This window comes from Stegodyphus dumicola, chromosome X1 (genome assembly GCF_044657685.1).
Source record: "Stegodyphus dumicola isolate Sdum_Otavi_A_Nest chromosome X1, ASM4465768v1".
Classification (NCBI taxonomy): Eukaryota; Metazoa; Arthropoda; class Arachnida; order Araneae; family Eresidae; genus Stegodyphus; species Stegodyphus dumicola.
The window spans coordinates 242510006-242536112 of NC_140780.1; the positions used below are offsets into that span (position 1 = coordinate 242510006).

The 26107-nt window shown below is 32.2% G+C and overlaps 1 protein-coding gene across 4 annotated transcripts in view; it reads right to left on the reverse strand.

The window, feature by feature from the left end:
- The window catches only part of LOC118184293 (protein phosphatase 1 regulatory subunit 3C-like), a 51679-nt gene extending 26073 nt beyond the window's left edge, over positions 1–25606 (reverse strand). Inside the window, exon 1 of one of the 4 annotated variants that reach the window (XM_085807307.1) lies at positions 25286–25579. The gene's annotated coding sequence lies outside the window, so the exon portion shown is untranslated. The other 3 variants (XM_085807306.1, XM_035353945.2, XM_035353947.2) reach the window with 3 other exon arrangements.
- Between the last annotated feature and the right edge of the window lie 501 nt (positions 25607–26107).

Genomic DNA, 26107 nt, shown 5'->3' on the forward strand with positions numbered 1-26107 from the left:
CATATGTTTTGTGTTTAGCGAGGAATACACATTATAAAACAGATTTTCAAACGAAGGAGTTTATTTTGAAACTAGAAACTCCATATCTTTTAAAAATAATTTAGGTTAATTTTCAACTTAACAAGGAAGCATTCCATCCTGGTATGTAAACAAATTTCAAACGTTTGTTTGCGCATGCAGGAAGAATGACGCGAGTTAAAGTTAGCTATTCAAGCATGCGAGTTAAAGTTAGCTATTAGCATGCTGTTTTTAGATCGGCGATTCCTTTTCTTGCATCAACCCTTTTAAAGGAACCGTTTTCTTTAGCGACTTCCTTACATTTTTCTTTAAAATATACAACATAATCATAACATAACTGACTACACATAATACTATATTTACTCGCGTATTTCCCCGATTGCTTTACTAATTTTGTCATATGAAAATCAAGAGGAGAAACTTATGGAACAATTTAATTTCAAAAAACGCGGCTATAGTAAGAACATAAGAAGGGAAAAGCATTCATGGATAAACTACCGATAGTTATGACAATATTGCTTATTTAAATTAAACCTAATATTTTCAATAAAAATATACAATAATACCAACTTCGTAATATCTAATAAGATATCTTCATTTCTGCTTCCCTGTATCTTGAATCTCGCCGGCTGTTATTGTCGTCTATTGCTATTCGCTAGGGTTCAAATTATTTAATGCTGTCGTCATCACTGTCACTGTTGTCATCGACTTCGTCATCGTTCACCCTGTCTTCCCACATGCAATGATCATCAGGCCCATCAGCGGCCGAGCGGTAAAGTCGCTGAACACTGGTAGTTCGGTCCGAGGTTCGAATCCCGCGAACGGGCTGGCTGCATGGGCGTTTTCGTGGTTTTCCCCATGTGTAACGTGTATACGAGCCAGTTTCCATTAGAAAGTCCTCCACGAAGCCATCCCTCCCCTTAGGCAGATAGCCCTCGAGGCTTTGCCATAATCATACACACACACACACGCAATGATCATCAGAGCCACCAAAAGTATTACATATTCCTGTTTTCTTGAAGCTCGTTGAGGACTTTTAAGGGAAACTGGCTCGTATCGACGTTGAACATACAGAAAACGGCGAAAACGTTGCGAAGGGAAAAGAAGTGAAATAGACACAAGGGGGCGTGAACTACTCAGAATGCATAGATGCTGGCCGCAAGTGAACAGTATAAGTCAGCGCCCGTCCCTTTCGTCTTCGTCATTGAGAGTGTGGACAGTAATGATGGAAGGTGACTATCACGGTCAGTGTTGGACAGCGTGGTTCCTATGGAAGGAAGGGATACAGTGTAGTGAGATTCATCGTCGCATGGTGTTGGTGTGCGGGGACAAAGCACCCTGGAGGCGTACCGTATCCCGTTCGTTGGCAAAGTTCAGCAGTGGAGTGGAGACTGCAGCCAAAGGTGTCAGCGTGGGACGACCAGAAAAATCACATACAGCAGCAAATGTGGCAGCCGTGTCGGATTTGATCATGACGAACAGGTGCATAACGTTCAACAAGATGCAGGGAGAGCCAGGACTTGCGCAAGGAACATTGCAGGCGATTATGCATGGTGATTTGGAGATGACAAATGAGTGTGCAAGATGAGTGGACCTCGAACCAAGACCTCCCACTACGCCTTACTTGACAACATGAAGGATGTAGTCAGGGGTCAACATGCTGAATCTTCTGCCGAATTGCATGCAGTTGTCTATAGGTAGTGACCAAAAGCCCTACAGACTGGTTTACCAAAGCCCTTCGGGATCTCCCAGCCAGATAACAGAAGGGTATTGACATGGGCGGGGATTATTTATAACTGATGTGCTATCAGGTTTTTGTTAATAAATTGTATTCCGGTCTGTTACAACCTTTGCGTCATTCATTTATGTATGACCTAAATACCAGTGTTCTGCTGGGCTTGGTAAGAAGAGGGGAAGCAAATAATTCTGATTCGGTAACAATTTTTATTTTTGGAATAATTTTTTGAATAACTTCAGAATTTCAAAACTTAGCGTATTTCTGCGTTTTGAAAAAGACTTTTCTTTGCACTATAGAGTTATGTAACAGAAAATAATTAATTAGCAATTTTATTAAAGCATTATTTTAATCAAAGGAATATTGATTTTGCTGGCGTATATTCGACTGTTGACCCCCAGTTGACCCTTTAATCATCATCGACCTCTTTGGGAAGTCTTGGCTTAGATAATATAAAAACTAATTAAAATCTTTAGACTTAAAATGTTCTGAAACGATTTAACGCTTTTTGCTTATTTAGGAGAGTTATTACTATATATCAGATTCACTAAGTTATTATACATGTTTTAGAGCTTATCAAAGAAACATCTATGCTTTAACTACGCTAATGATTATTTAATATTTACTTATCCAGAATGTTTAAAAAGGATTATGAAATTAAATATCTCTTGAAGGGTGTTAGCATACACAGATTCTAGGTTATGAAATGTATCAAAGAAGATTGATCTTCAGACTACGAAGACTTTTCACCTTTCAGCGTTTGGAATTTTTCTTTACCTTGTAGAGCCATTAGGTCAATTGGAAGCAGGAAAGATGAAAAATATACAACCGCCTTCGCCGGAAATTGAACCACGGACCTCTGGAATACCGGCCCAATCTGCAAAACCACTACACCACGAAGGCTCGCTAGGGAAGTGGGAGAAATACCTTATGTACTCCCCTTTTTAAAGGGCGACTAGGGTTTTAAGGCACCTAGTCGCCAAATCCTGGGTGCGGAGAATCATCATCCACAACCCTTTTTAGTTCGGGCGCCACTTGTAGAGTCATTAGGTCAATTTGAAGCAGGAAAGATGAAAACTATGCAACCGCCTTCGCCGGGAATCGAACCACGGACCTCTGGAATACCGGCCCAGTGTGCAGAACCACAACACCACGAAGCCTAGCTAGGGAAGTGGGAGAAATACCTTATAACCTATTTATAAAGGTCTGCTTAAATAACATTTTTATGTTACATATTCGACTAATATTCTCTATAATACATTTTCCCACTTGCGAATAAATCTAATGTCAACTGAGAATGGAATAACAAATGTATTGAAATGCAACTGGAGAATTATGGAATCTTCTGATAAAAATCCAATCAGTGCCATGTATTTTTCGAATTTACATGATTTTGCTCAAACAGAGTTTCATAGTAAATTAAGTCGTTGCTCTTAATTTAACATGACAGTGCAATAACTTAATTTAACATGAAGCAATTTTTTTTTAAATTTAAAATGCTCTCAATCTTTGAAAAGCTTTTTTAGCTGCTTTTGGCTTTTAAACCGGATGTTCGGTTCATTTAAATCAGCAATCGTATCCATTAAAAGTCGTTACAAATTCAGCATGCTGTTATAACATGCATGCTGTTTTAGAAACGCCTTGTATACGCTTACCTAGAAGTCAACTACAGCCATACATGATTTTGAAACTGTCGCTATTTATATCTACTCAATGTGCAGTTTTATTCGCAGTATTATTAGTAGTTCGTATAGTATTATTAGTTGTTTTATTCAGTTTTAAATTTGTATTATTTATTTATTGGATAACTGTAACTTGTATAAAATGTGTAATTTTTTATTACTTTTTTGCTGCATATCATACCTTCAACTTAATCCGAATTCATATTCTGACTTCCATATGAAATCAGCATTGTTTGCATTGAGTGAATATCAGCACGTGGCTTCTACAGATAAGTTGATTTTCAGAATATTTTGCATTTTTTCAGCATTGTTCAAACAATAATTCTGCTTCAATTTTACTTAGGTTTATGTATCAGCTATTATGTTAATATGCATTAACAAGGAGAATATATAAGTAGTTAGTTGACAATGTGAGGAAAGCAAAGATGCCTATGAATAATAAATATAATGGCCGTACACATGCAAGTTAAATTTCAGCATACATCTGCTCATTTATTACTTTGCATTTTGGTTTTAAGCTTCGGTCAGTTGGAGGCCTGCAGTACTACTTAATATTATGGAAGTAAGAAAAAAAAATTAAATTACAGCACAAATTATTGTTGGAAAATCTCGTTGGAAGATGTTCTTTTTAGACCAACTAATCTTGTATTTGATTTATTCATAGCCAGCTGAATAACATTACAAAAAGTAACCTAATTGCTCAAAAAAGGTCTAATAACTTTTTCTTACAAAAGCACGTTATACACTGTGAAAATTACTTTTTTTTGTAATAACAAATATGACAGAAATGAGTTGGTTGGTAATTTATTACTCCAAATTACTCAAGAGCTTAGGAAAGGTGGCTTTGTGTAGTACGTCATACTTATCGGAGGGTGGGGAACCGAAACATTATGCAGATAGCCCGTTCAGCCGCCGAGTGGCAAATCCGGTAGAAGTCAACAACTTTTCTGCAAGTATTATCCAATCGGCCGATATTGGATATTTATTAAGGAATAAAGATCAGCAGGCGAAAAAATCATCGAGAATATCATTAAAATAATTATGCATTTCAATAATATTCAGCATTATTAAAGACCAAAGAGCAGAGTAAGCAAAACTGAGCAACCTTTATTAAAAAATCTCGTATCGGTATTTTGCTAAAATTTTGAGTATATATTTTACTGTATGATTTATAATCGAGTTACTCATTTTTAATATCTGATTCAAAGCATATGAGTCCTCCATAAAAATAATACGTATAATTGTCTATACATAACATTGCCAATATAACTTGAAAGTAAAATTACGAATGAAATAAAAAATTTTAATGCCCTTAACTAAAATATGCTACTATAAAGACAGATGTTCTCAAATGTGATCTTTCGTCTAGATGTAACTATAATTTGCAATGGAAGACTTGTCAGTTCTTCTGTTAATGTAGAAGAAAATCCGCAACAAACCAATTTAAAACAAGAGACAGACGGTCATATTACCAGTATTAGAGATAAAGGTCATATTACAAATATTAAGGTTGATATGCGTTAAAATATCAACCTAAAAATTTAAGATTACAAAATAAAAATTTAAGTATATAAACTATGTAAATAGAACACGCAGACATCGATGTTAACGGGAGAGAAATGAAACGAGCAAAAAATTGCGATGCTTGTTTTGCTAGCATATTTTTATTACTTTAAGTAACATAGATGAGAAGATATTTTTGAAAATGCGTCTTAAAAAGTAGTCAAAATACACTAAGAAGAAGCCCTGTCCTCCTACTCGTCCTTCTTCTCATTTGATGATTACAACCACGTTTAATTCACAAACACGTACGCGCGCATGCATTCATTATATTTTTGAAAGTACAACGTACATATCGTGGTTCATACATGGCAGCAGGTTTACATAAGGAAGTAAGTCTATAATTACGCAGATATTTCAAAATTTGTATAAGTAATATCGTACTTAAACAAAACTATTTTTATCAGGTATAACCTAGCAATATGAATTTCGAATTTTAGATGTTTGCCGTAGACATTCAGATTGCTAGACCAGAGACAGTAGCAGTTTTTGTATTTTATCTATTCTGCTATTCCCGTTCTGTTACTTAAGACTTTTATATTCTTGGAGAGAGCAAACCGTATTCGGTTTAATCGCAAGATGTTTCCAGGTTAAAATTATTTTCAAAACAGGGTTAAGAACAATGGCCTCATTGGCAGCCTAGAATAAAGAATTAGGACGTTCTAGAAAAGTCAGCGAATACTGCAGATGGCAAACTACTGCGTCGATGTCTTTGTATTATGTTATTTAACCAAATCAGTTTATTCACTCTATCCTTCCTTCAAGAAACAGGTCTGCAGTTATCGTCTTTAGGAAGAAGAATGGAACAAAATACTGAAGTACATGACACTGACTAGTTTCTAATGGAGGAAAAATTTATTACAAAGACTTCAAGTATGTTTAATATTAGTAAGGAAAAGTACCTAAATTTTGATGCAGACTGACTCAGCACAAAATGACAAACAATATGCACTTCTTCCGGTATTAAAAGCAGAATTTTTCATTAGATACGATGAAAGCAAGAGTTATCATTTCTTAGACAAAGTGCATTTTCTGTATCTTTGCTTATTTTAATAGCTTTTGGTGATGAAAAGCTATTGAGTCAAATTTTACACTTAATAATATCATCAATACTTAAATAATATCATCATTTGATAATGACTTGAAATATTAGTAAGCATGAGTCCTCTCTTATTTTAATTCTTAAAAAATGTTAAAATAGTATGTTTTCATATATATTCTCATTACGTAATTTAATGTTTCATTTAATTTTAATAGTTGACTTCTTAATTTCACTGACAAACATTTTCATTTTGATGGCTTTAATCTCGAAACATTATATAAACAAAAACATGCTTAGCTTATACTGTGTTGCTAACATATTTACGGCTTTAACATATTTACGGCAACGATAAATTCCATACATTAGTGCTTTTACTGAATTCAGTTCATTTACTGAATTGTGCATATTAGCACGTTTGCAAAGAGCTCATCACTTAGATAACAGAGATTGATCATCATCAAGATAACAGAGATTGATTCAATTTCCTTTACAAGCGCAAAACTTAGTTCATCACTAACGAAAATATCTACTGTCAGGAAGACACACAACCACGCTTGACATTAATACTGCCCATTATTCAGGTACATTAAACACAGTTTGTCCAAATTGAGTTATTTACATATGAGTCTTATCTGCTACTGCAGTTTTAAAGTAAAACTTTCTAGGGAGATCAGGTCTTGTACCTGTCTCCTATGAAACCTACCGTAATTTAAAATTTAATAAATTATAGCTGATCTCATTTTTCAGACACGCTACAGACTCAAAAGTCTATATTTTCTAGTGATTCGATTGCCGCCCAACGGCGTGTCAATATTTTTTCTTTCGTGCATGTATTCATATTTCAGTTGAACGGATGTCAAACCTATCTAACATATAAATTTTGTACAGTATAAATGCTGTTCGATGTAATACTGTCTCATTTTATGCTTTTTAATTAATGAACTTTCCAATTAAACCAGAACCTAAAATCAAAAAGCATTTAAAAGGAAAAGAGACAAATATTCATTCACCAGGAATGCAACTACTATATATTCTTTGTATTTATAAATTCTAAGTTTCATTTCATTAATCGCTTAAGCACCCTGTCACTCTTCTTCGTAGGCAAGTGTTAGAATCTTGAATAGCATTTATTGTCAATAGGTAATTAATTAACTAAACAACACAATATCTCTTCATTTCCTAATTTCACCTGCTTTTCTGCTTTCTGAGTAAATGAAATTCTTATTAACTTGATTCATTATTAACTTGATTATTGCTTTTAAGTTCTGAAACCAAGGTTTGCAGATTTATGATATTTTATTTAAATATGTAGTAACAAAAGCCTTTTTTCCTGTATTTAGTCTGTACTAAGAATAATGAAGGATTTTGTTGGAGTATGGATCATTTAAATGATACCAACTGACTTAAAGCTCTTTCTACGAAATTAACTAAAATAATACTACTGTAACCAATATTGTCTCGATCTCCCAGGAATGACGTATACTCTAGGTCACGTAATATTTTACAAATGCTACTTAAATTAGGATCAAATTAGTTAAAGTAATGCACACAGATCCTATGCTCCTAAGTTCAATCCCGGTTTTGAACAAAAGTAAAACGAGGATGAACCTGTAAAAGAATTTCAAATAGTCCTACCTGCAGGGGAAAAAAACTCGGATGTTAGGTTTTTAAATGCTTCCATTCCAGCTGTTACAGTCAGGGACATTTTTTGTTTTCAGATCTAGTGGCCGGACAATTTCTTGGAAACAGTTCGGAGGGAATGGCCTAACTCATCTAGGGGTCTCATCATCGAAAGCGTTTTCCAGAGCACAGTACAGGAGGTAGACGAATACAGCATCCACCAGAAGAGGGCAAAGATACGTCTAAACAACTAAGCTTTATATGGAAGTCGAAACTTCACCCTCGAGGTCGGACTAGTATTTCTGTCTCTTCTATCTACTACAGTCTTCTGAGCGACCAGTCACAGATTTCCTAAGTTAATTCGGGCGTTTTCGTGGTTTTTTTTCCTTAGTGGATATGAGCCAGTCTTCATTAAAAAGTCCTCCACTAAGGCATCTCTTTCCGTAGGCAGATATCCCTCGCGTGCTTTTCCATAATCAAGTAAACCAAGTGAAACCCCTGCGACTAGTATAGGGATAACGCCTTTACTAATATAGTCAATTGTTTCTAATCCATACATCGCAAAAGCAATATAATATTGTATTTCACTATTTTAGTCGATTAAAGTTAGTATTTACGTGAATATACTTGTATATTATGAAAGATGTTATCGTATATATATTTTAGGATATAAATATTTGTTATTCACGGATAAATGGCTGAATTCGAGTAACAAAGGGAATGGGGCAGACGGCAATGCGTTACAAAGTAATTTAAACCTGGGTGTAGAAATCGGAAAGAGGCATCTAAGATTAGAAAAAGAAAATGTAATTAGACTTTCTCCAATTTGGCTTTATTTTTTAACAGCTGGGATAATAATGAACAACCTCTTTGTTTAATTTGAAGAACAGTTTTGGCTATGTAGAATATGAAACCATGAAAACAACGAAAATGACTTGTTCAACCCAAAGATCTTTCGCACATTAATAAACCGAAAGAATACTTCCAAGGACTGTTAAAAATCTTCAAATAAAGGAAGGAAATATTTTGAGAAATTTATGTGTATTAGCGAAAGATATTTATTCTTGTTATATGAAGTTTCATATCTTATTGTTAAAATAAAAATCCATACAGAAGCTCTTGTATTACCTACCGCTATTAAAATGGTAGGAATACTACACCGGAAGTAAATACGGTGATGGTATTCAGAAAATTCCTTAAAACGACTCTGTCGCCAATAGAATTCCGCAAATTAGCAAGGTCTAGTTTAAGCAATTTATTACTAGAATTAAAGAAAGCCCAAAAATTACAATTCAGGTCTACGAAACAACTGATATTTCAAGAATAGCGCAGTTGTTAGTACATGTCAACTATACTATTCATATATATATTCAAATATATTTGTAAAGAAAATATTGATGAAGCATTATTATTTTGTCTTCCTTTGGAAGAACATACGAGAGAGGAAGACTTTCATAGTAAAGTTTTCAAATGTTGTAAAAACTGAAGGTTTAGAATAGATATAATGCTTTGCAATTATGCAAATATGTACAAAAGCGATTGCGGTTGAAAACATTGGTTTTAAAGCATTTGTAACTGGTATTCATAATAATCATATATCGTTTATATACTGCTTAGTTCACCAAGAGGCCCTTCCAAAAAGAATTAACAATGAAATTGAATTGTGCCCACAGTCTTTAAAACATGAACTCCAAACACAAAAATTTATTATTATCCGCAGAAGTAAGATGGATGCCAAGACAGCGAATTTTAAAGAGATTGTTATTATTAAAAGACGAAATTATTGTAATATTTAAATGCACAAAAATCTGATCTTACTGTTCTTTTTCAAAATGACTTATGGTTATCAAAGATGTGCTATTTATCAGATATTTTTAAAAAGCTAAAATATCTCAACTTGTCTTTGCGATGAAAAAATAGTAGTAGCTTTACTTCGAATGATAAAAATTGAAACGTTTTATCAAAAACATCAACATTTGGAAGCATAGAGTAGGGAATAATTCACTGGAAATGTTTTCGACTATCAACGATTTTATATTAGAAAGAAATAATTGTGAAACTTTAATTGCAAAAAACATTTGGAGTTTTACTGTCAATTATCTATTCCGTTTTCCCGCCAGAAGGCACAATTAGTTCGCGTGTATTTAAGGTGAAAGTTTTAGACTGTAAGACGGAGCGTTTCTGCCTCTCGAGACCACATTACTAATTTGCTAAGTAAGATAAGATGTGCAGTCATCGGCCTTGCATTATAATTCCGATAGTTGATATTCGCGCCGGTTAAGTTCCGATTCAACTTCGCGTTCATTGATTTATGTAGCCTTTGATTACTAGTTTATTTAAGTTTAAATTTTATATTTGTACTTACTATTACTCTTAAGGTATACTGCCACAACTGATTGAGCTGTAAGCACAAAGTGTGCTTTATGTTCTTATTTAGTTTTAAATAAAGAGTCTTTTACACACTTCTCAAGTTTCATTTGTTACTCTAGGATCAGCGATAATTCACTGCCAGTCTGTCTAAAGTTATTTTACAGTTCATTACTGCAAAGAAGAGTTCTAAACTTTGCAAGATCAATCACCTGCTGTACAAAGCCTGATGCAAAACTGCTGAGCTGTCGAATGACTTCAAAGCCTGCTTCCATGAAAATCCTTGATTGACTTCTGGACCGGAACTAGAAGTGAATTTCCTCCATATTCTGAAATATTATTAAGTGTCCTTCTGTCATTCAGACCCCTACACTTATGTGAAATGACATTTTCAGTTTTAAAGCTTATCAACTTCAAATATCATTCAACACTGAAAAACGCTGAAAATACTTTATATCCAGCAGTATCAATATTACACCAAGATATTACGCAGGAAAAAAACCAAGCACATTAGCCTCATTAAAAAATAATTTTATTTCATTAATTTTTGCATGCTTTTAACAAATCCTAATTTCTTATCAGATATTTATCGGACATAGTTTACCAAAGAAATAAATTACTTATGGGAAAATATCTATTTTTATGTCTTTATTTTGTGTTGGATATCTGGAGTCGTTGGAGATTCTCGATGATAGAAAAGGGTTATTAATGAAAGAAGTTTAAAAAAGCGCTGTTTTATATGACTAACCCTCTGTGTTTCAAATTTTATTTAAAATTATGACATACTGTAAAACGCTTTGATTAATGTATGATAATAAATGCGATTTGGCGGAAACTTTAGGTTAGTAGAGTACTGCAGGGAATTTCATACCTATCTGAATACAAATTAATATCTGCTAGAAAATTAATGTTTATATTTACAGACAGCACTTCTTTTGGTATGGAGAAATTAGCGACGTCTACAAAACACCAATCTAAGGAGGACGCACTGATTCTTTCAAATTTTAATTTCTGTCTCCCAACGTAATATCGTATGAAGTCTATTTTTTCATAAGTTTCCGCAAATTTCTAAATTAAATCTTTATTTGAAAAAAATATATTGCACTTTCTTTAAGGCAGAAATACCGCCCTAAGCGGTTTTACTCTCACGAAGTTCTTAAAGCCGAAATGCAAAAGCCATATTGCATAGAAGGTTTTCTCATTTTGTTGTCACATAGCTCTTAAAAACACTGCAGCTAAAATCTTTTACCTTAATGATGTTAGATAAGTCTTATCAGTAGACGAGGGCGACGATCTTCAACTCCGTCTGATAAACACTGCGTGTTACCACTACCTTTATCATTCACAAACTACATTTTAAAATACTACTTTTTATATATTTTGAGCTTCTAATAAACTCCAGGAATATTTCTCTGAACCCATATAGAATTTGCGTGAGACTCTTAGGTTACGTGTGAAGATGAATCCCTTGTTGAATTTTTTTTTCACCTAGACAAACATTGCTCGTATATCCATACATAGGCAAAATTAAAATGTACATTAAGATATTGGTTTTGAGTATTTTATAATACGTAATACTGTTTAATTAATTATGGTAAAGTACTTGAACTAGCTTTTTCCCGGATATTATGCTTTAGATATAATTATACATTACGCCTTAGAACGGATTTTCGTTTTAGCTAAAAACTCCCTGCATTTTAATTTATCTTGAAATACTTTTATACTGTTATTAATTTAATTGATGATGTTAAAACGCGCAGGATCCACGGGTGAATCCACGGGTCTAACCACGGGTGTGTTAAGGAATTTTGTAGCCCTCTTTCGCACGTCAGGACATTGGGAGCCCGCTAACGATCTTCATTATAATTATACTTTCTATGGTATGGCCAGGCTATTACATATTTTATTACTACTAATAATTTTTTTTCTAAAGTAAAAATTAAAGATTTTTATGTAATATTTTAAAATTGTTATATAAAAAAAAAGTAATTCTATTGCTACAGGAAAGAGTTTAGATTTTCAAAGGATTTGATGAACTTTATAAATGACAATAGTACAATATTGGGAATTTTGAGTTGATGTATCATTCGTGTGATCAAATCAAACATTGTTTAATTAGCGTTTTTGTTTTAATTTGTGTTGGATGAACTGCGTTAACCATGAAGCCGATTATTATCATACGTGAGGGTTCCAGCACACTTGTACATTGCATTATATTACATTACTTACAAAAAATATGTAACAATTTCGAAAAACTGAAATTTTTCGTAGCAAAATAGAATATAAATGTATTGAAAACTGCAATGCAATACTTGTATAATACTAATTAAAGTACATAATATTTTAATAAAACAAATATAAAAGTATAGCCTATTTTCCAAAATTCCAAATTACAATACACAATTTCAACACGTAGAATTTTGAAACATATTAAAAAAGTGAGCTTGTAAGGATCTTAAGTTTTACTAACGTTTATTTTATTTTAAATCTTTACTATCACTTCTTATTTTCTACTTCCGGCCAGAATTAAAAGCGTTAACTTATTTATGCAAAATTTGTCTGGCGAACGCCAAGTACTTAAGTTGTGGCTTTTTGCCAAGCGAGAGAGAGGAAGGAGTTAGTCGAAGCAGGCCACTTGCCTTAGAAGTTTTACTCGATTGCTGGTTGCCTTCCAGGCCAGAGGTTTAATCCTCGTGATAATTTTAAACGTATTGTAGTGTTAACAGTTCTCTGTACTACATACGGCTTCCTGTTAATATAAGGCCAATCTTCCACGTTTATTATTCCAAAGTTAAGTTAGAGTTTAGTTAAATATTTTTATATTCCTACGTTCAGACCACAAGTAGTTGGTCTCTGTATTCCGAAGTACAGAAATTATTGTAAAGAGTGAAAAATAAAGGGTTTTGTATACCCTTCCTGTGTATCCTGTCTACTTCCCACATTTATTGAACATAGCTTTAGTAAGCTTCCTGTTCCGAGTCAGGTCCTTGCATGTTCCCAAAGAAAGTAAGACGGAACATTGAACCTGATAAGCTTACCCCAATAAATTACATTTTACAACACAATTCTTGTAGTCCTTTTTTGATTTCATATTGCTATGTTATAAACATTTACTTGAAAGTTATAAACATTTTAAAATTATCTTTTTATACTTCTGCATAAAATTTGTCTTGAGTTCTCAGAATTATGTTAAGCAAAATTACAGAATATTTTCCTTTTCTTTCTTAGTACCCTTTCCCTTAGGCTACACATTTTCTTTTTTTTTTCTTTTCTTTCTTTTCTTTTGCATGTTACTCACTTAGATTTTTGTGTTTTTTGCTTTTAGATCAGTAAACGTTATAATTGAATTGTTAATGTCCAATGAATACGCAATTTCCTTTTCTTCTGTTATTATACAAACATCTCTTATCTTTCTTCTCACAAAATATCGTAAATAACTTTTCATTAGTTTTAGCTTAAAAACGCTGTGACTACAAACATAACCGTTGTGACTACAAACATAACCGTTGTGACTACAAACATCCGCTGTGATTACAACACATTCCGCTGTGACTACAAACATAACCATGCACAAATGAATTTTCTGCGTAACTGACATATTTATGGATATTTCTCTAATTTCTTTTCGTACATGTGCCGAAGTACTAGTAGACAGCAGCTGCAATTTTTGGTAACATGCGGATCTAATTTCTAACTATTCAACAGTTTCAACTATAATTAACAGCTATAATTCATAACCTTTATGGTTTACATGAATTACCGAGATGTTTTTAAAATATAATTTTCTCTTTGTTTTAACCATCAATCATTTATTTTCTAAAATTCTTTTTTCTTATTGTAGATTGCACTGAGGAAGTGCTTTCGTGTGTTTGAAATTAATTGATTTAAATTAAGAAAAAGTTATACTTCTTTGCAATTTGAAATGGATTTCATTCAAATATACGAAAGAGATATAAAATGACCATTCTCTAATTATTGGTAATTTTGTGGAGAAACACTAATCCCCCTTGAAAATCCAGCCTTCTTTCATGGGATAAAAAAAAATTTTCTTTTAATTTGCGGGTTTTTTTTTTTTTTTTTTTTTTTTTTTTTTTTTGTCAAATACAATCTAATATTTCTGCCAAGTTCTATTTTTTCACAGTTTTATCTCAGTTTTCTAGGGAATTAACTTTTAATAAATAACTTTTTCAAAAAGAAATTCCAGTTATAGAAACGTTTTTTTCATACACATCATATGCGCTAATATGCTCATAAAACAGTCTGCGGAAAACATATCTAAGTTATATACTTGCAGTCAGTCTAACTCGAGAACACTGGATATACTAGAAAGCATATGCGTCTGGTAGTTCTACTTTAAAAATTATGCAATGAATAGCATAAAAAAACTAAACATTAGAAGAAGCTTAACAGAATATTTTATTTCTTAATTTTTTTAGTTAAAAGTGCACCACTGTGTTTCTCAGTCAATTAGAAAACAATAGGAAGGAAGTCCATATTTGGCATATTTGAGCGCCTGCAAATTGCAATAACCACAACCCCGCTCATCTTTTTAAGAGGAAAGTAATTAAGCATCAATGTATTCCAGACCAGAAGAACGGGCGGCAGTTGTTATGGTAGTCTGCCCAACAAGGAATTGCTAACAACATTATGGTCCTGGAGGCCACCATGGCTTTATCATAACCTCGGAGACTGGCTATTCTTAAACTGCTTTGCCTTCAGCATGTTACTTTTCAAGCTCTACAAACACCATCATTATGAATTTTATTTCACTTGAAGCAGGCACGCACAGATAAATTTAACTGTCACATCCGAAAAATGTTATGCAGACGGATCCACATTTTCAATGCCTCGAACTCTTCTACTTGATAAAAATAATAACATTTAAGTATATCATTTGTGCAGGTTTCCAAAATATCGCTACCTTAAAATACGAAAAGGAACAGGTCTTGTTCTTTAGAAATGTGCATCTAAAAGCACTTTTTGTGACATTTGTAAGGACTAAGCAGCGTTTTCATTACCCAATGCTTAATTCTATGCTATTAATTAATCAGGGCTCTTATTTTATTAACTATAGATATCAAGTTTTGCAAAAAAAAAAAAAAAAAAGGTTTCAAAGTCATCTTTAAATCATTTCACATATTTTACTTTAACTTAACAAATTCTTCTTCCTCCTTCGCTTCTGATGAATTATCTTATTTAATTACACATAACTAACGCTTGTAGCTTAGAGGCAACGAGGAAATTTCAAATGAGAGAGTGAATTAAAAAACAATTTCTTTTAATTTGCATTTTTTTCCTTGGTATTTTTTTTTTTTTTTTTTTTCGTTTTGTTTTTTGGTAATTTTTTTTTGTCAAATACAATCTAATATTTCTGCCAAGCTCTATTTTTCACAGTTTTATCTCAGTTTTCTAGGGAATTAACTTTTAATAAATAACTCTTTTTAAAAAAATTCCATAATGTAAAACTGTTGTGTTTTACATTTTAATGATAATTAACAATCATGACTGTCAACGAAATAAATTAAATAAACTGGACATAATGTTTGGTTGAGATTTGCTAAATAATAATAAAGAACTTCATTATACATTTAACAAACTAATTACTAAGGTAAGCAGCGAATACACTAACAAAAATATATAAATGAATAAATAAATGAAAAATCACTTTATACTCAATTTTCTAAATTACTTTTAGTAAATCATATCTTAAAATATGGAAAAAAGACCTTCCTTATAAAACAAAAAGTTAGACAAATATTTAAGTGTAAATTTTTTTGAATAGGTTAAAAATACCCATTGCCTACTAAATTGATCCATTCAAGTCTGTTAATCCTCTCTGAGAGAAACTGCCAATAATATCTACAGTAATTTTTAGTTATGTTTCTAAATTTTAACGTCCTATTTCTCGATTTGCAAATATTTTAGTTATAAGTTAATCACTTAAAATTAATGACGTTAAAAAGGGGAGACATGCACAGATAACGAACTGTTACATTTGAAATCAACGCAACCAATTGCAGTAATATTGAAGAAAAAAATTAACTGCCTAATACATGCTCCATTTCGATATTCATTCATTTAATACCAGCTGTTCAGGTTATAAATTAAAATGTTGATATAAATAGAATAGAAATGTTATATATAATTTAAAGTATGTTTTTCATAATTTGAAGGAAGCCTATGTGATACTTTATTCGACGCTGAAGAAAATCCTTGTTCGCTTACCGCATTCATTTAAACAAACCGCAATGACTTATTGATTAAGTTGAATTATCTTAGATTATGGCAAAGCAATTGAAGGCTATTCACTTAAGGGAAGAAACGACTTCATGGAAGATGATTTAAGGGAAACTGATTCTTATTTTCCTTACACATGGCCCAATAACTGGGTTTTGAACTAAAGTCGAACTGCTAGTGTTCATCACTTTTATCGTTCGGCCTCTAGTAGGCTACAAATTATTAACTGCTTTTTACTTTAAAAATAATTTTGCTGATACAGTAACAACCTAAAATATAAACCTTTAATATATATCTAATAAAGTAGTTTCCTTTGACAACGAAATTACACATTTTGCTGATCGTCATACGATTTAGAAAATGCTATTCTAAATATCAATACCAGAATTTATTTATGTTTTTTCAGAATTAGGTACTTCTTCTTTTTGTTATAGCAGACGAAAGCATATTTGACGATTTTAGATTTTGGCCAAGAGCTCAGCTTTAATTTCCCTAAGCTCGTGAAGCACGAATGTAAAAATAAATAACACAGTGTGTAATAATAGCAATAATACACACATGAAATTTACTAAAAACATTTTTAAGCATCCTTATGCGCATGATACTGTTCCAGTCAACTGCAGCACTTTAACACAGATTAAGCTGTTTATTACACGATTTCATGGACGTCACCTCCTCTGCCCAAGAATACATAAATCTAATAGCAGTGTTGAAAGATATTCTGGAAACGTTGAACCTCCAACACGGAGGCCCTTCTTCCTGTTGCAATTTTTAACATTGCATATCCAAATGGTTTCGTCGTTAGCATAAAGTTTCATTTTGTGGTCATTTTCGCATACTCGTTCGTCAGGTAAAATACATCTTTCTTGAGTGCATATTCAAATGGTTTCGTCGTTAACATAAAGTTTCATTTTGTGGTCATTTTCGCATACTCGTTCGTCAGGTAAAATACATCTTTCTTGACAAAATAATAAAAGCAATGAATATATTTTTAAATAAACAATTCGAATTCGGAAATAATAATCGAAAATGAATAATTTAATAACACGTGGCGAGAGCAAAAATACAACATGGTGCTAATGTATGATTACGTGGCGAGGTGTAAGAACACGCAGCCAGATTTTCACGAGATATCTCGATTGATTGGTGATTCAATCTCGGGACTGCTGTAACAAAGGAGTATCCGAAATTATTGGTTATTTTCAAAGATGATGATATCAGAGATGATTTCAGAGAGGGAAGAGGACTATTTGGAGAAAGTTTACTGCGGTTTGCTTCTTAGGAGTGTATGTTTCAAAGAACATCTGAACAAAAATAAAACGGTAATGTTATTCTGATTTAATTTTAATTAATTATTTATCTTTAAAAACTGACAAATACCTATGACTGCATGTCCAGAAAATGCTTTGTTTTTAAATTTAAAGAGTTGAGAAAACTTAGGTTGTCGGTCCCAAAATTACAAGGTATTTTCTTCCTCCTTCCAGCTTCGTGATGTAACAGTAGCACACTCGGCGAGTATTCGGGAAGTACACACACAGTGCACAGTTTTCACATCTCATGCTTCAAAATGACCTAATGATTCTACAGTGGCGCCCGAATTAAGAGATGGTGAACAGTAATTCGTTACTATGAGGATTTGACGATTGGGCTCCTTAATTCTCAGTCACTCTTTAAAAGCAGTTTCTCCCTCTTTCCAGCATGCTTTCGTCGTGTAACGGTGAAACACTCGGCACGTATTTGAAGGTCCAGATTCGAGTCTCGGTGAGAGCATTGCACATTTTTAATATCTCCTGCTTCAAAATAACTTAATGACTTTAGAAAGTCACATTTTCTACGATAACTTCTATTCACCAGTAGCCAGGCGCTTAAGACCGCTGAACATGATTGTTTCCAAATCCTGACTAAAGAGGTCTATGAAGATTTTCGTGATTTTCCATCCTGTCTAAGGCACAGTGGAAAAATCGAAAAATCACCCGCCACCGAGCGGAAAAATCGCTGAATCCTAGTAGTTCGACTAGAGTTCACTACCCAACGAATGTTGGCTGGATGGGAATTCTTGTGGTTTTTCTCGCATGTGTTGAGTCAATATGAGCCGATTTACTTTAAAATGTCCTCCACAAGGAGCAACTTTCCGGTAAGCTGATAGCCGTCACTTACTTTGTCATAATTAATTTAATTTAAACCATTCCAGTCCTCATGTCTAACACAAACGCAACCCCTTAAGAGATAACGTTTGTGAACCTCACAGTATTCAAGCAAATAAAAACATCAGCTATTGTTTCACCACACATCCGCAAGGAGTTTAAGTTAGGTTTTTGAATATGACAAAGCATGCAAAGACTATCTGCCTAGCGAAAGGATGTCTTCGTTGAGGATTTTCTAATTGAAACTGCCTCCTATACAAGTTGCACATGGGAAAAAATCAAGAAAACCAACCATGCAGTAAACCTGTTCATCTAAGAATAGAACCCGGGTCGAACTTCCAACATTCAACGGTCTTCACCACTCGGCTACAGCTGGGGTACACCGGAACAAAAACACCGCGGTGGTTGCGGGCCCCCTAAACCGGCTTTGGTTCCATCTGCTTAAAACTAGGAGTGGGCCCACAAGCAGCCAGGCGATAAAGTCGATAGTAGATAGGTACGGGTTCGAATCCCGGCGAACAGGGCGTATGGCTGCATGGGAGTTTTCATGGTTTTTCCAATGTGTAATATGTTTACTAGCCAGTGTTCTTTAGAATGGCCTCCTCGAAGGCATCTATCCCCTTAGGCAGACAGCTCTCGAATGCTTTGCCGTACTCAAATAAAACCAAACTAAAGCTATGAGTATCTTTGTGGAGGATTTTGTAAGGAGAATGTTCATGTTACAGGAACATAAACCACTAAGATGATCATGCCACCAACTCCATTCATCGAAATCCCCATTCATCGAAATTTGAGCGCGTTTTTCTACTACTTGAATTCCGTGCTACTGGTGATCTACAATGCTTTGTAGACTACTAGTAATTTCAGTAATATACAGTGTACACAAATGTCGTTACCCGATCTTTACTTTTGTTAGCGCTGGTCAACGACATGTACTCGTACCTCCACAAAATATTTAAATGACGTAAATATTCATACTTTGGCATTTTAAAATTAAAAAATTCAGTTTTGTGAAAAATGCGGAATCTTATATATTCTCCCGGTCCTTGTATTTCATAAAAGACATGCTCATTATAAAGCATAAAATAGAAAAGGTTTGACCATCGTACAGCAGAAAGTGCCGAAAATATTTAAAGTTTGCGATCTTTAAGAATTTTTACAACGTCAGAATATTAAATTTATCGCCCTATTTGAGGTGCCAATTAAAAAATACGTTAGAGTAAATCTAGGTGATTTTTACTTTCATTTACAGACATACCCTTGTGATTTCCTAACATGTAAAATTATTTCGTTTATAATTTTTATAATCAATAAGTGCTTGTTGATGGCTATGGAACGTAATGCTTAATGAGCCATTTATTTTTGATGGTACATTAATTGGCAAGGAGTAAACATAAGATAAATTAAAAATACTAAATGCACCATTGTCTCACTTCTTAGAAGATAAACTGTGTGGTTTTAGTAAAATCACAGGGCCATGAAATGTAGTGAGAAAAGATTTGGGACTAATAATTTTGGATAAGGGGGTCTAGTAGAATGCCTGCCATGATCATCTGACTTATACCCACCTGATTGTTTTAATTTTCATAAAATTGATTTTTTAAATTTATTAATTATATAACATGAATATTTGTGCCATTTAAAAAAATTTTAAGTATATGACTATGACGAAAGGTTATGAAAATATAAGTCGGGTAAGAACTTCCTTAAACCATAAAATTAAACTGCATACAGTTAGAAAAAATATATGAAAAAGTTTATGAAGAATAAATAGTTAAATTGAAAGAATCTTTTATTTGTATACAATTAAATTTTCATAATTTTTAATTTAAATTTAAATTTGCTTTAAATTTATAAGAATGATAGAATTTTTTAAAAAAAGTTTATTTCTATTTTAGAGATAGTCTGCAAACTGATATAAAGTTTACCGACATCAAAAACAGAAATTTGTTATTGTTGTATTAGTATGCCTGTGCTATCCTAGTTAAAAAAAAATTAGTAGTACTGAAAATTCACCATACAATTTAATCGTCAGCTAGGCATCGTCTTAAGCTATTCTGAAGGTAGCCCTTATAAATGTAGAAAAACTGCAAACAGAATGTGTTAAAGTGAATGGAATATATTTTAATGGGAGATAAAACACATCGAAATAAATGTGTTTCTTCATAACATGCAAGGTCGCATGTTCGCAACACAAGATGGGTTATGATGTTGGACTTCTCATTCATATGCTGATCCATTCTAAGTCATTAATGACAACTCCAGAATTTCATTATAATCTACACAAGTATAGTTCCACCTCACTAACGGTGCAGCTCCGCCCCAAATTAGAAGAAGAACACTCCGGGAAGTCATTAATGACAGCGCAAGAACCTCGAATTGGCAGCAAATATTATGGGGATGTTCGCCACGCTGAAAATAAGATCATTAAAGATACATGGCGAGTTTAATTTAGAGCTGATGGTCCATTTAAGAGAATTACGGAGAAGGGAGTAAAGACTGGAGGTCATTTTCGCTTTATTTGAATGGCTTGATAGAAATTCAGGGCAACTGCGAATTAAAAGGTTTGACTATAAGTCGAGAAACACAATCATGTCACAACCGGGAAGTACATACAAACAAAATATGACAAAAAGTGCCAAATACAGGCTAAAAAAATAAACGAATATTCCCACTCAAAAAATAATAATAATAATAATAATAATGACGATGGATCCAAAAATCACCACCACTTCTGTACACTCTCCCGAAAGCGCTTGTCGATTTTGCGTTGCGAAAGACAAGCGTGTGGAACTGCAAAGAACTCTTTACTTTGGGAAAACGGATTTAGAGAGTCAGTGATCGTAAACAGCTTAATCTAATTCTATTGTACCTGGGGGAAAAATTTCTGAGAAACAATTTTAAAATATTTAAACAAACTTTAAGGACAATTTCGGAATTTATTTAAAAATAAAATTAACTGCAACTCTATTATTAAAATATCAATATTATAATCAGAGTGTATATTAACATAATTGTTTATTTGCGACAGTTTTAAGCATTAGTTTAGCTTTTACTAACTCTGATAATTTTATGAATTACAAAGTTTGCTATAACTTTAGAAATATTAGAGTTCCATTTAATAATATAAATAGAAAAAAGTGTTTTACCGAATCGTATGGTAATTAAGTTTACTTAAAATATTACTACAATGGTGTCATTTATATAAATAAGAGAAATCGAAAATTTTAGAATTCTTGAAATTTGTATTAAACTAAAATTTTTAGCATGACTTAGTTTGTCATGTTGTATTTCGCTATAGAGTTATTTATGCACTGTGGACTCTAATTACTTGCAGTCTGTCACTAAATTTAATACAACTATGAAAAATAGTGCAGTTAAGATATAGTTCTATAGTTCAGTAAGTTTAGTGAGTGTTGGAAGAATTTCGGGAACAGACATAACATTGTTATATATTCCTTCATGTGGAAGCGATGTGCAGATTCTCATAATCGTAAAGCAACTGATATTTTCTATTTTTTAACTGCCATAAATTTTAGTAAAAATGATCTTTTATAAAAATACAATAATTAGGTATCCATTTTTTAACTTGGAAAAGATGAAAAGAACTTTTGTTTTCAAAATATTTTCAAATTATATAACCGCGAGCCTTTTTTTTTTGTTTATAGTATATACCATCTGAATTGATTTTTCAAACTCACTTGATTTTCAAATTTCAAATTTCAAAATCACCTGATTTCCAATTTCAAAATCGTGTAGCAGCTTATATTTTCTACTTTTTAACTGCCAAAAATTTTAATAAAAATTATATTCTAAAAATATAATAATTAGGTATCCATTTTTTAACTTGGAAAAAATTAAGAGAACTTTTTAATAAAAATTTTAATAAAAATTATATTCTAAAAATATAATAATTACGTATCCATTTTTTAACTTGGAAAAAATTAAGAGAACTTTTTAATAAAAATTTTAATAAAAATTATATTCTAAAAATATAATAATTACGTATCCATTTTTTAACTTGGAAAAAATTAAGAGACCTTTTGTTTTTAAAGTATTCTCAAATTAAATATCAGTGAGCTTTTTTTTGTTTATAGTATATATTATCTGAACGGATTTTTCAAAATAATTTGATTTTCAAATTTCAAAATTATCTGATTTTGAAAACCTGATTTCCAATTTCAAAATCATTTGATTTTCAAAATTGTGTAGCAGCTGATATGTTCAATTTTTTAACTGCCAAAAATTTTAATAAAAATTAGCTTTTATAAAAATGCAATAATTAGGTATCCATTTTTTTAACTTGGAAAAGATGAAAAGAACTTTTGTTTTCAAAATATTTTCAAATTAAATATCAGTAAGCCTTTTTTGTTTATAGTATATACCATCTGAACCGATTTTTCAAAATCATCAAAATTTCAAAATCATTTGATTTTTAAATTTCAAAATTATCTGATTTTCAAAATCGTGTAGCAGCTGATATTTTCTATTTTTTAACAGCCAAAAATTTTAATAAAAATTATCTTTTGTAATAACAGAATAATTAGGTATCCATTTTCTAACTTGGAAATGATTGAAAAGACCTTTTGTTTTCAACATATTTCCAAATTAAATGTCACTGAGCATTTTTTTTTTTGCTTATAGTATATACCATCTGAACGTACCTGAATTCAGTAGGACATTTTTGAGATTCTGATAATGCAAAGGGAAACAGATATTTATTATATTAGGATAGGTGATAAATTTTAAGCTTTTTTAAAGACACTCAATATTTAATGATGCTATTTTCTGGTAAGTGGATTATTTTATAAGCAATCTGGTAATTATGTTCTTTCTTCTTTTTCTAGTTCTTTCTTAGTATAACAGAATGACTTATTGCTGGGTTAATTTTTTTTCTCTTTTAAAGTTCTGTTGACAGTGTTAAATTCCTGAATTTTTACGATACTGTTGGTTTTTAAATTATGCATTTTGCTTTTTATAAGATATATAAAATTATAATTCAGTTCCAGATAGTTTGTATTGTTGAAGCTGAGAGTTTAAAGAGTTAAACAGAAGTTTATATTAGAATTAGAAAACAACCGGAAGGTAAACCTGATAGGCAGGTTTTTTTTTTTTTTTTTTTTTTTTTTTTTTTAAATGTCATATTTTTTTTGGACATATGTCTGTAGTTAATCTTGTCTCCTCCTATGTTTACGTTTTAGTTATGTACTATTTACGAATATTCCTTATAGTAATGATTCAGTAAGGTCCAAGCACTTAAAAAGGTGAAAATATTGGTAGTTTCGTTCACTGTTCATGACTGTGGAAACGAATTGGTTATGTATTTAATCTTCCACATGTAAAATGTAATAAGAGCCACATTCCTTTAAAAAAAGCATTCTTCTTCAGGAAGCAAGCCTGATGTGTTTTCCTTCAGTGTAACAACTAGTCAATTTTATGGCAAATGATGTCTCTTCTGTAAGCCGTTGGTTCACTAAGCCGTTGGGTGTCACATTAATTTATTTAACCACACTTAATTTAATCTTCTGAGACCGTTGACTCTTCACAGCTGAACTGCAGTGCCAGTTACAAAGAAATACTATCAAAGTGATGCGTATTACATAGTGTTTTGTACCTACAATCGCTTCGAAATCTTCTGGTGAATGGCTAATGCTTGCGTCAAAATCCTTGATAACTTACTGCAAACGAAAAAAATAATTTTGCATCTTAAGTTTGTTAAATTCCAAAGGAATTTCATTCGCCATATAATTGCATTTATTTATTTGGTAATTTACGCTGGTGAATGAATTGACTGCATGTAGCTTTCATGTTTTTCCTTACCTGTAACGTGATCACGAGCTAATTTTCCATAGAAAGCTCTTTATAAATTCGGCTGCGACATTTTCAGTAATTTAACAGAGATACAAAAAAATGAAATATACATAACGAAATTAAAATTAAATATTGCTTAAGGAAACCACCATTCTCTAATTTCATGCTCAAATGTTTAAATATGGAGGTTAAGTAACATCCAGTTCCTCAGATTCCATTTTGTTCATGAATATTAAACTAGGAATCTAAATAACGTGAATTAATTAAAAGCAGTGTGATATTTTTAGGCTAGCCATATCAACATAACATAGCTAGGATTAGCAACAACTCAATCGCGATGCTAAAAAAGAAGTGCACTGCAAAGAAAATACCTAAAACCTATGGATGCTTGTAACTCGTTGAAATCCAGAAAATTCTTTAAAATCAAAGTAAGAACTATTTCAGTACGATTAAATTTGTTTCACTGAATTAAAAGCTTTAAAATTTAACATAATAGTTACTGGAATTCTTTCTAATATATTAAATGTTATGCAAGTGACATAAATAAATGCTAAACGAGTTGCATTATGTCAAACAAAGTAAAAACTAACCAGAACTAAAATATTAACTTAAATAAAGCATATTCTAACTCTAATTATCATTTAATAAGATCATTAGAAAAAGTGTAATTCTGATAAATTATTTTTCTCAATACCAACTTATGTATTTCTGTTTGGCGAGTTTAAAATATGGAAATCGCCCACTAATATAAAAGCTTAGAATTGATTCGTGCTGTTATAGCTTTGTATATACAGTATTTTCAACAAAACATGACTGCTTATTTTCTAAATAATATTTTGAAAATTTTGGAACTTATATCCAATTTATATTTGCCGTATTTTCAAGAAAACATAAGTACAAATTTCTTGAACAGTGCTATGAAACTTGTGGAAATTTATATTCAAAACAGTTTAAGCTGAAGTCTGAAAACTGAAATTATGGTTTTGAAAGTGCCGGAAAACGCCTTGGTTAGAATAATTCATAAAACTGCAAGTAGCATTCATAATTAAGATGCAATGAGAGAGCTTACCAGCAGCACCTGGTTCTCTGATGCGTTAACAGTCGCAATGTTTTCTAAATGTCTCGGCGTTTAGACGACTTGTAATAACTTCACAAAAAAAAGGTGCCATTGGAAACCGAAAGTGGAAGAGCGAGAGAGGTAGCGCACTAAGTCTACTTTGGCGATAAGCCAATTCATGTCCGTCTAACTCTTGGCTGAAATTTTGGCGATGTGAAAAAAAGCATTTTTTAATACTTGGCGATTTGAAGATAAGAGGAAAATAAAATTTAACATTTCTGTGACATGCAAAAAGAGTGTACTATTACATACGTTTGACAACAGTAGGAGTAACCTAGGTCAGAGCAGATCTGTCCGCTTCTCTTTTCTTTTCTTTTTCTTTTTGATTCAATCTATTGTAAAAAATACACTCACGTGTTATTATCAGTTGCTTCCAGTGATATGGATTTATATGCTATTGGTAGTCCTCGACTTGCGCGTAATCTCAGTACCACTTCCATGTCAAATTTAAGGTCATTAATGTTTACGAAATCATCAGACCATTTCTACGTTCTTATCATAAAGATTCCCCTTTTTTGGTAGAATAGATAACATAAGGAAGACCGTGTGTAAAATGATAAAAATACATCACGCAATCTCGTTACCATTTTTAAAAAGGATCTTCAAAACACGAAAGCCGTATAAGCTTAAAAATATTTCCATCTCTATTTCTGTTTGTTTTTACTAATCTTTACATTTAACATCAAATATTCCGCTGTCTTTGAATCGACATAGTTACAAGATAGATTATAGTATACAATAAAACGCGTCAGGCGCTTTTACTTTGAGAGAGAG